We start from the raw sequence: 11,557 nt of genomic DNA, 5'->3' as shown, positions 1-11,557 counted from the left end.
GCTCCTTGTGGGGATCCTGCTTCTCCCTCTGCCTATGTCTCTGCCTTTCTCTCTGTGTCTCTCATGAATAAATAAATAAAATATTAAAAAAAAAAGATTGGAGGACAAGCGATAGACTGAGAGAAAATGCAAACTACATATCTGATGAATGACTTATACCCATAATATACAAAGAACTCTCAAAATTCCACATTAGGGGATCACTGGGTGGCTCAGCGGTTTGGAGCCTGTCTTTGGGGTAGGGCGCGATCCTGGAGTCCCAGGATCGAGTCCCGCCGGGCTCCCTGCATGGAGCCTGCTTCTCCCTCTGCCTGTGTCTCTGCCTCTCTCTCTATGTCTATCATGAATAAATAAATAAATAAATCTTAAAAAAAATTCACATGAAAACAATAATCCAGTTAGACATGGGCAAAAAATAAAGTTATAGTCCACCCAAAAAGATATAGAGACAGCAAATAAACATATGATAAAATGATCATAAACCGTTAAGAAAATGAAAATTAAAACCACAACAAAATATCACAACATACCTATCAGAATGGCTAAATTTTTTTCAAAGATTTATTTATTTATTTTAGAGAGAGAGAGAGCAAGAGCAGAATGGGCATGGGAGAGGAAGAGAGGATTTCAAGCAGACTTCATGCTAAGGATGGAGACCAACATTGGGCTTGATCCCAGGACCCTGAGATTATGACTGGAGCAGAAACCAACAGTCAGACACTTAAGTGCCTATACCACCCAGGTGTCCCAGAATGGCTAAAATTTTTTGAAGTTGCAGCTCAAAATGCTAGCCAGGAAGTAGAGAAGCTGGATCTCTTATTCATTGCTGGATCTCTTATTCATTGCTGATTCATTGCTGATTATTCACTGCAAAATGATAGTCACTCTGAATATGATAATTTCCTACGAAAGAAAACACACATATCATACAACCCAATGGTGATATTCCTGTGCATTTATCCCAAAGAAATGAAATGTTGTGTCCCCAAAAAAACTAAACATAAATGTTCATAGCAGCTTTATTTGTAATAGGCCCAAAATGGAAACAAGGAAAATATTTTTCAATAGGTGAATTACTACACAAAGTGTGGTATATTCACACCCAAAATATTACTATCCAGCAATCAAAAGGAATGAACTAATGATATACACAACTTGCATTGCTTTTGGGGCATTACACTGAATGTAAAAAGCCAATTTTAAAAGGTTACATCTGTATGTTTCCATCTACATAACATTCTCAAAATGACAAAATTATAGAGATGCAGCTCAGATTGGTGGTTTCCTGGAATTGAGGATTGGGGGAGGGAGGAGATAGGCGTGACTATAAAGGGGTAGTGTGAGAGAGATCTCTGTAAAGGAAAAACAGCTCCATATTTCATGGAGGTAGCAGTTACACCAAACCACACGTGACAAAGTGACCCAGACTTATATACACACATTGTACTCCTGTCAAGTTCCTAAATTTTATATTGTACTCTTGGTATGTAATAAGATGTAACCACTGGGGAAACTGGGTTAAGGATACATGGGATCTCTTTGTCCTCTTTCCAATTTTTTGTGACTCTATAATATTCTTAAATAAAAAAATTATTTAAAAAATCTTATTAGAGAGTCATTTTTTTTGCACAGGCTATTGGATATACTAATGCCCCTTTGAGATTGAAAGTAAGTCCATTAAAGTTATGACATAGAATTTTTTGCATTATTTGGCATAATTTATCCCAAAGATGAAATCTTTAAATGATATTATTTAAAACTAAGTGTACTACTGGACTTCTCTTGTTTATGTCTTCCTGCCTCCATTCTCACCTCTTCTAATAATATAGCAAGCTATGCTGACAGAGGAGTGTTATTCCTCCTCCATTAATAAGGTCCAGACAGAGGGACACCTGGGTGGCTCAGTGGTTAAGCATCTGCCATGGCCTTAGGTCAAGTCCTGCATCAGGCTCCCCATAGGGAGCCTGCTTCTCCCTCTGCCTATGTCTCTGCCTCTCTCTGTGTGTTTCTCGTGAATAAATAAATAAAATCTTAAAAAAGAAAAGAAAAGAAAAGAAAAGAAAAGAAAAGAAAAGAAAAGAAAAGAAAAGAAAAGAAAAGAAAAGAAAAAAGGTCCAGACAGAGCCTTGTTCCCCATCTCCAGTGATCAGCATCTAGGAGAACCAATGAAAAAGCTTCATCCTCATGACTAGATCAATTATTTTCAGCTGAGAAATGTGATTCATACCAGTCAGGGTAAGTCTTTCTGAGATTAATTCATGAAATTAGAAAAAAAGTTTTATTTTTATTTGTTTTGATAATAATTGATCATTTGTGTATGGATTTTTGGCTTCTGGTCATATGGAGAGAGCTAGCACCATGTGAGTCAAAGAATTCCTTTGTTTGTTTATGTTTGATTTAAATTAATGTGAGCTACCCCAAAGATAGAGATGCAATGAAACGCAGGGACACCTGCACCCCGATGTTTCTAGCAACAATGTCCACAATAGCCAAACTGTGGAAGGAGCCTCGGTGCCCATCGAAAGATGAATGGATAAAGAGGATGTGGTCTGGGATCCCTGGGTGGCGCAGCGGTTTGGCGCCTGCCTTTGGCCCAGGGCGCGATCCTGGAGACCCGGGATCGAATCCCACATCGGGCTCCTGGTGCATGGAGCCTGCTTCTCCCTCTGCCTATGTCTCTGCCTCTCTCTCTCTCTCTCTGTGTGTGTGTGTGTGTAACTATCATAAATAAATAAAAATTTAAAAAAAAAAAAAAAAAAAAAAAGAGGATGTGGTCTATGTATACAATGGAATATTACTCAGCCATTAGAAACGACAAATACCCACCATTTGCTTCATCGTGGATGGAACTGGAGGGTATTATGCTGAGTGAAGTAAGTCAATCAGAGAAGGACAAACAGTGTATGTTCTCATTCATTTGGGGAATATGAATAATAGTGAAAGGGAATATAAGGGAAGGGAGAAGAAATGTGTGGGAAATATCAGAAAGGGAGACAGAACATAAAGACTCCTAACTCTGGGAAATGAACTAGGGGTGGTGGAAGGGGAGGAGGGCAGAGGGTGGGGGTGAATGGGTGAAGGGCACTGAGGGGGGCACTTGACAGGATGAGCACTGGGTGTTTTTCTGTATGTTGGCAAATTGAACACCAATAAAAAATAAATTTATTATTAAAAAAATAAATTAATTAATTAATGTGAGCTCAGTCTCTGTCACCTTTATCCCAGAGTCCTGATAAATATGTGTATAAATATAAATATTGAAAATATTCTAGACTCACTTATAATATTTTCATTTGAAGAAACTAAATAGAGAAGATGTAGGCCTATGATCCTTATTTACAAGCAATTTAAAAGACTGAATAATATTAAGATAAATATATATAATTGGTATTTGTTTTTGACTTAAATTGTAATATCATTTGGTTCGCTTACATAGGTCAGCTTGATTAGTAGTACTATGTTTTTAGTTAACTAATTTGTTCAAATTAGTTACTCATAGATTTTTTTTATACTTGCCTCCTTCCACAAATATGTGAGGTCACAATTTTCCTAAATATTCCAATGATAAGTACATTGCTATGGTAAAATTTCTGAAATGTATGATTATTATTGGTTACTTGGTTTAAAATGGTATATTTCAGAAAGCTTGCTATATTCCCAATATAAATGTCAGTATAAATAAAATTGAGAACTTGATTTAGAGTATCATTATATCACATGACATTATGGTGATGTTTCTTTTCCAAGAGAATTGCAAAAGCAAATCTTTAAGTCTTCTATTATCATATAAGCAGGTTTTGACTTCATTTATTCCCACTCCAATGACACACTATTTTAATTCACTAATATTTTTAACATTTGTCAACCTATGAAGAAACTAGATACAGAATAATTTTAAAGTAATGTTTTTCAGTTGGTACATAAAATGTTACTTTTAAATGAAGATAAAATTATAAAATATTGCTATATTCACTGGACTTCTTTTGTACTGACAAACTATGCCAAATATATCCATTTACTTTAAAAATATTTGTCTTTAAAAATAAATAAATAAATAAATAAATAAATAAATAAATAAATAAATAAATAAATAAATAACTTCTCAGGGCGCCTGGGTGGCTCAGAGGTTAAGCATCTGCCTTCAGCTCAGGGGGTGATCTCAGGATCCTGGGATCCAGTCCTTCACTGGGCTCTCTGCAGGAGCCTGCTTCTCCCTCTGCCTGTGTTTCTGCCTCTCTCTCTGTGTGTGTCTCTCATGAATAAATAAATAAACTCTTAAGAAAAAGTATCTTCCCTTTTTCCTTCAATATCTTGGCCTCTGCCCCTTCTGTCTCTGAATATGAAGTATGTCATGATTAAGTTGCATTTCTTGCAACTTCCTCAAATTTCTGGAAAGCCTTCTCCTCCTGGGAAAAACAGGAAGAAAGAATTGAAAGAAAATAAGCTCCTGATTAGCAGATCATCTCTGAGGTTCAAAGCTATATGTTCATGACCACCTAAACACCCCGAGAAACACAGTAAGAATTTTTATCACCGTATCTTAAAACATATAAAGACTCCTTTAATTTTTATTGAAGTTTGTGTGTATGTGTTCAACACAATTTATTATTCAAACTGAAATTATAAACAAGAATTAGTATACACAGAAAATGAATCACCTAGGAGATGTTTTCATTTTACCAGTTTGAAAATTAGAAGTAAAATGACTTTCCTTTTATTGAAGTACACATTGCATAAAATTAGCCCTTTTAAATCCTACGAGTGGCAGTTAGTGGCAGTTAGTGCTTTAACAATGTTGTGCAGCAACTGTATTAAGTTTTGTAACATTTTCATCACTCCTTCCACAAAAAAAAAAAAACTTATCAATGAATCAGTCATTTTAAATTATCCCTTACTTTAGCCTCTTAGCAAGCACTAATAATGCTGTCTCTACCAATTTAGCTCTTTTTTTAGATTTAATTTAAATTCAGTTTGCCAACATGTAGTATAACAGCCAGTGCTCATCACATCGTATGCCCTCCTTAATGCCTTTCACCCAGTTACCCCATTCCCCCACTACCTCCTGTTCTGAAACTCTTTGTTTACCAATTTAACTCTTTTGGATATTTACGTAAATGGAATCATACCCAATGTGACCTCTTATGTCTGGCTTATTTCACTCAGTTTAATATGTTCAAGGTTCATCCATGTTGTATCAGGTATCAATACTTTACTCTTCTGTATGGCTAAATAATATTCCATTGTATGTAGATGCCACATTTATTTCTCTGTTGACTTTTTAGCTATTGTGAACATTGATGCTGCAAACATTCATATGCAATTGTTGTTTGAACACCTGTTTTCAACTGTATGGAGTATATATCTAGGAGTAGGATTGCCGGGTCACATGGTAATTCTACTTTTTACCTTTTTAAGGAATTACTAAATTGTTTTCCACAATGACGCCTCTATTTTAGCTCCCTATCAGCAATGTAATATATGAGGGTTTCAAAGTCTCCACATCCTTACCAATACTCATTATTGGTTGATTGTTACTATTTACTATAGCTATATATTTTATGTTGTTTACTATATTTTGATAATATAAAATATTATTTTTATTGTTATGTCTATAGTGGGTATTAAGTGGTATTTCATAAGTATTTTTGTTTGTTTTTTTTTGAAGTATCACTGACATATAATAGTACATTAGTTTCAAGCATTGTAGTTTTAATTTTCATTGCCGTAATGACCAATGATTTTGAGAAAATTTTCCTGTGCTTGTTGATCATTGGTATATCTTTAGGGAAATGTTTATTCGAGTTATTCGTCCACATCTTAATTGAATTCTATCTTTTGTTGTTTAGTTATGAGTTCTTTATAAAAAAGTTATTTATATATTCTGAATATTAGATACTTATCAGATATAAGGTTTGAAATATTTTGTCCTTTTTTGATCTTTGAATTTTCTTTTCATTTTGTCAGTACTGTTTTTGGATGCCCAAAAGAGTTTAATTTTATGAAGTACAATTTACATATTTGTTTTTCTTTCATTACTTGTACTTTTGTTATATATAGAATTTATTGCCTACCTCAATGTCACCATGATTTATCCTTATGTTTTTTACTAAGAGTTTTATAGTCTTAACTCTTAGATTTAGAGTATTGGTTTATTTTGAGTGCAGTTTGTATATGGTGTGAGGTATGAGTATTGTAACATTTTAAGGCACACCTCATGAATATTTGAGCCACTGGAAAAATAATTCTGACAAAATAAAGTAATTATTTACTGTGAATTTTTTGTCCTTGATCTAAAAAAAAATACAAATGTGAATTTTAATATATGTATGATGGCCCTTATAAAACTTAAAACTAGTTAATACTATTCTGGAAATATCCTATATTTGATTTACTAGATGCATTAGAGCTACTGTGGCTTCCTTATTTGTTTCTGTTGACAACTTTATCACTTCAGCACTAGTCCACCAAATCTGGCAGACTCTGGGCAGTATCTAAAGCTATAATATCCAGAACATGTCTGCCAACCTTCCTACAGTCTTCAAATCTGGTGGTAGGGGGTGTTGTAGTAAGCCTCATCTGTGATTACTACACCTCATACTTATGCAGGGCTTTTCATTTTATAAAGCTCTTTTCAGCACAATGTTTTATTTTATTTGGTCTTTTTGAAATAGACAGGACCTGTACTTCTTCATCATTTTATATATAAAAACTGAATCTTTGCAGAACTAAATTGTCTTCCAAGGTCATATGACAAAAAGTAGACTAGTACTTAAAACCTAGTTCTTGGACTCTTTTTTTTTTTTTTCTTTACCTTATATGATGTGTGTGATTCTTGAGCAAATTTATAAGAGGGGTTTATTAAAAATTATTTTAATTTATTGAAAATCAGATTTAAAAATGGTAAAAAGGTATGAAATGCTATTTCCCCTCTAAATGAATGTCCAGTGCATATTTATAAGCTTTTAGTACAAAAATTTTATAAGCAAACAGCTGCTGAAACAATGAATTTTTATGACCAGCATCTCAGTTAGTGTTTTTCTCCTAAGCATGATAAAATAGTTTGTGTGATACAATTCATCTACTTCAGATGCATTTAATATAAGCATCAGCAAAAAGATAATCAACAAGAGGAGAATCCTTGAAATGAAGTCACACTGACAGCAGAGTAAAATAAAAACACATGTTGGTTATCTATGTTTTTAACTCATATGTATACCTGATCATAGTGAACAATGATTTGTAAGATTCTCTAAAAGAAAGCAAAACTAGGACTTTTTTTAGAACTAGATGGTAGAGATAACCATCCTTAGCTCACCATCAAATAACACATATTAACTGAGCACCTTGAATATGGATAGCCCTATGCTAGATATTATAATAGGATAACAACCTGAATAATATTTAGTCTGTATCTTTAGTTTACTATCAACGAAAGGTGACATATATGTATGCAGCTAACTAGATTGTAAAAGAATATGCCACAGCTAAGGTAATGAGCTGCCCTGCAAGGTAATGAATTTCTTCTCCCTGGAGGTGTTCAAGCACAAGCTGGCCTTCCACTCAACAGCATGTTGTAACAGAAACTGATGCATGGGTAGAGGTTGGCAGTGAATCACTTGTAAAAGCACTTCCAATTTTAATATAAGCTCTAAAATAATACAGTTTACAGTTAAAGCTGTAAAATAAACCCTTTCTCAAAGTATTAACTTGCTATTGTATTAATGTTTTTCCCTGCTTATGATTTTCTTTATTCATTATTCATACATTCTTGTGAAACATTTTTATTACTTCTTGAATGAAACATTTCCTACAAGAGAAATAGCCTGGCATGTCTTTTGTAATAGGAATTCCATCCAGGATAAGTCCTACAGTTATTCCAAGTGACTTTTTTCTTCTTGTTTTTCTTAAACAGCCCTCTTACATCTCATAATGTTGATTCCCCCACCAGAACACCCTGCAGTTATTGCTATCACATTGCTATTATATACTGGATCAAAGGATTGTGTAAAAACTGAAATATGGTGTAATTAGTAGCCGGAAGCCTAACTAACAAATGTAAAATAAATTTTAGAGAAATACAAAGTGTTATTTGGCACTGATCACTACCATATAAAGCATGTCAAATTAAATAGCATCCCAATATGCTAACAATGTATTTTCTAAAAGGTGAAGAGGTTAATTGTGTTGTAAAAGGAATTTCCAAAAGAATGCATCATCTATTTTACATTGAAACCTCAATTTACTATGGCAGGAAACCATATTACTGAACTTTGCAGATTAGCAAGTAATTGACCAAACATTCAGAAATAGTTTTCCCTAATTGTCGGTTGTTGGAGCAGTATATATTATTATATTTAGTGATCCTAATTAAGTTTAATAAATTAAAGTGATCTTTGTTGTGAACTAAAATTATTATACATTTTTAAGTTAATAAACTTATATGAATTTGCTAAAAGATTCCTGTGATTAAATTTGTTATGGTTGATATAAAACTGTTCAGCCATTTGGAGGAAATGAATTTTTTTAATGTTTTATGTTAGCAAATGAGAATTACTGATTATTATTCATCCTAACAATATTCACTTCTCAAATTATGAACTGCATACATCTTGATTGTGGTCTATGGTAATAAGTAAAAAGTTTAATTAATGTATACAAGTGAGTTGGGTTTTTTTCTATAAAGCCTATAGATTTGGTTTTCATTGAGAGGTTTTATTTTTGAACTTGTCCAGCTTCCAAAGGGAATAGAGAACCCAGTGAGGACTGATGGATTCCACAATAGTGACCAATATCAGTAAATACTCTCTCTCATGTATCTCCTTCTTTAACAACAACAACAACAACAACAAATATATATATGTATAAATACGTACTTATATGTATAAATATATATATATGTACACATATTTAATAGAGAAAGCCAGCAAGCAGTGGAGAAAGGTGGAGGGAGAGGGAAAAGTAGACTTCCCTCTGAGCAGGGAGCCAGATGCAGGTAGATCCAAGATCCTGAGATCCTGACCTGACCTGACCTGAAAGCAGATGTTTAACAAACTGAGCCACTCAAGCACTCCCCCACCATGGATCTCCTTCTTTTTAAAGAATGTATCATCCCTTAGCTGAAGAAATACCAGAGAGATTCTTAAAATGTAAAGGTATTAGTACATGTTCATTACCAAATGTTTGCGAAGAAAGGCAGACCTATAAATGTTTTACTTTGCCAACACAGTTTATATTAACTCCAACTAACTTTTGTAATGCCCATCCCCTATCTTTCACTGTTTCTGTATATATTATAGCAAAAACAGTGCTAACTTAATATAATCTGCCTGGGCACAATCTGTCCCAGATAATATGTAATAGAGATAATTGGTATTGATAAATGTTTGTAGATATGTGATATATTCATATAAGATTTGGGCAAAATTCAAAATAATCTTTATATTTAAAATTGGTCACATATCATTATAAAAGGCAGAGCATGATGAATAGTTCACAGGCATTTAAAAAAGTCACATCAAGTGAATAGCAAACCAAATTGAGAGAAGAAGCCACTAAAAATTAGGTTGTTATTATGGTTCTACTCTTTTATATGAGTATCTAATCATTCCAGTGCTGCAAAAGAAAACTCAAGTCAAAATATTGCTCACACCATAAAGGAAATGGAGGGGCTCACGTGAACAAAATATTCTGAATTTCCCTTTCTCCTTTCAGAGAGGCTTGCATTGACAGTTCAAATGCCAGAGCCCTCTCTCTCCCCTCAGTTCTGTCTCCTCATGGTAAGCTCCATTCAGAGCAACCTCCTGTCCTCAACACCCGACATCAGCTCACAGTTCTTCCCATGCCTCTCCTCTTTCTCATCAATGTCATATAGAGACACTGACATTGATGGCTAATTCTTCAATAGAAATCATAAATGTAAGCAGTCTTCTCTCCAAAATGTAGAAAAAGGTAAAGACACATAGAGTCCTTAAGCTATTTAGTCATATTCCACCTTCCTTTACCTTTCCAAAGAAACCACCGGCCTCAGTTGCTCAGTGTGCAGGTCCCATGGTTCTCTAATTGGACCCCAGAGTCAATTAGCATAAATCCAATTATGAGTCAGTGGGCAAAGAGAATATGTGGATAGATGAAAAGACACAAATTATTACCCTGGCATTTGGATATTTGTGGATTTAGGTTCTCTATGCCAAAATCGTATGTGATGGGGGTCCACTAAGTAGGAGAGAAGTCATTACGCAAGCTGGAACTGTGCCAGATATCTTTTATATTCTTCTTCAGATTCTCACTGCACCTTTCTTCATCCTGGACTGTACTCCAATAGCTAATCTGTATCAAGAGCTTGGATTCCCTTGTGTCTCTGATTTCAGATGAGGCTTGGAGATTAAAAGGCACCAGTAGGAAACAAGCCGAGGAGTGGAGAATGATGTTATGGAAATTCTCTTGCCAGTTCTCTGTCTTCTCGTAATTCACTGTGGGTTGTCTGTGTCCATCTATAAAATCCCAAAGCTCTTGTTACACAGTCTTCCCCAAAGAACTATCCTCCCTGGTTCCAGTAACTGTTTCTTCCCCTTCCCCTTCAGAAATAAAGATGTTCAGAACTCTCCATTATGACTAACCTGAAAGTTGGATTGTTGGATTCCTTAGACACACTTTTGTACTTAGTCTACTAACTAGGCTTATCTCCCTAGTAGAACGTGCTATTTCTTGCCAGGACCATGGCTGATACCACGGTCAACAGGGATATGGGAATAATATAAAAAATAACAAGTTATGCTCTGCAAAAAGTGGAAATGGCCCAATTACATGAGAGAGAAACATTAAGGAAAGTGAGAAATAGGATTGAACCACCAGGAAAGGGGGCAAGATGATAGAGACACTAAATCCAGTGGACTTTGTAAAGTTTGGTTAAAGAATAAAAAAAAACTATAAAATGTTTTTGAGTATGATCAGGGTATGTTGACAATATCATTTAATATCTCTTTTGTTGGTTTGGTGGACTGGTAATGGAAAAGACTTAAAAGAGAAAGAAAGTTCAAAGGACTATAAGACATCTGGGTATAAGCCTGAGCAAGGGAGTTGATAAAAAGGAAAGGTGAAGATAAAATGGATGCATAGAATCTTTTAATTATGGGAGGCTGAATAAGGAACATGAGAGGAGAGATATGGAGCATAATCATATAATTTACCATCCAAAACAGGACATCTTTAGAAGTGATGAACTCCACTAATATATAAGGCAAGACAAGAGATGTCTGTGAGGATTAGGCCAATAAAACAAGGACATGTAGTCAATCAAGAGATAAACAGAACATCTCAGGATAGCAAACCTTAGTTCTTTAGGAATTGATGGCTTTTGTTGGGGCCAAAGCAGTTAAGCACTAAGGCCAATTATGTGGGGATGGGGGAGATAGATAAAGGGTCATTTTTGTACATAAATTTGAAAATGCCCAGATAGCATTTGGGAATACAGGACCAAACTCATGGTCAATTGAGAACACAGGATAGGAAATATAAATTTGAATCTTGTCAACATAAAGAATGAATTTGTTCTACCAAA

The sequence above is a fragment of the Nyctereutes procyonoides genome, unplaced genomic scaffold (assembly GCF_905146905.1).
Source record: "Nyctereutes procyonoides isolate TBG_1078 unplaced genomic scaffold, NYPRO_anot_genome, whole genome shotgun sequence".
Classification (NCBI taxonomy): Eukaryota; Metazoa; Chordata; class Mammalia; order Carnivora; family Canidae; genus Nyctereutes; species Nyctereutes procyonoides.
The sequence above is the reverse complement of the archived record's forward strand: the minus strand, read 5'-3'. Positions refer to the sequence as shown.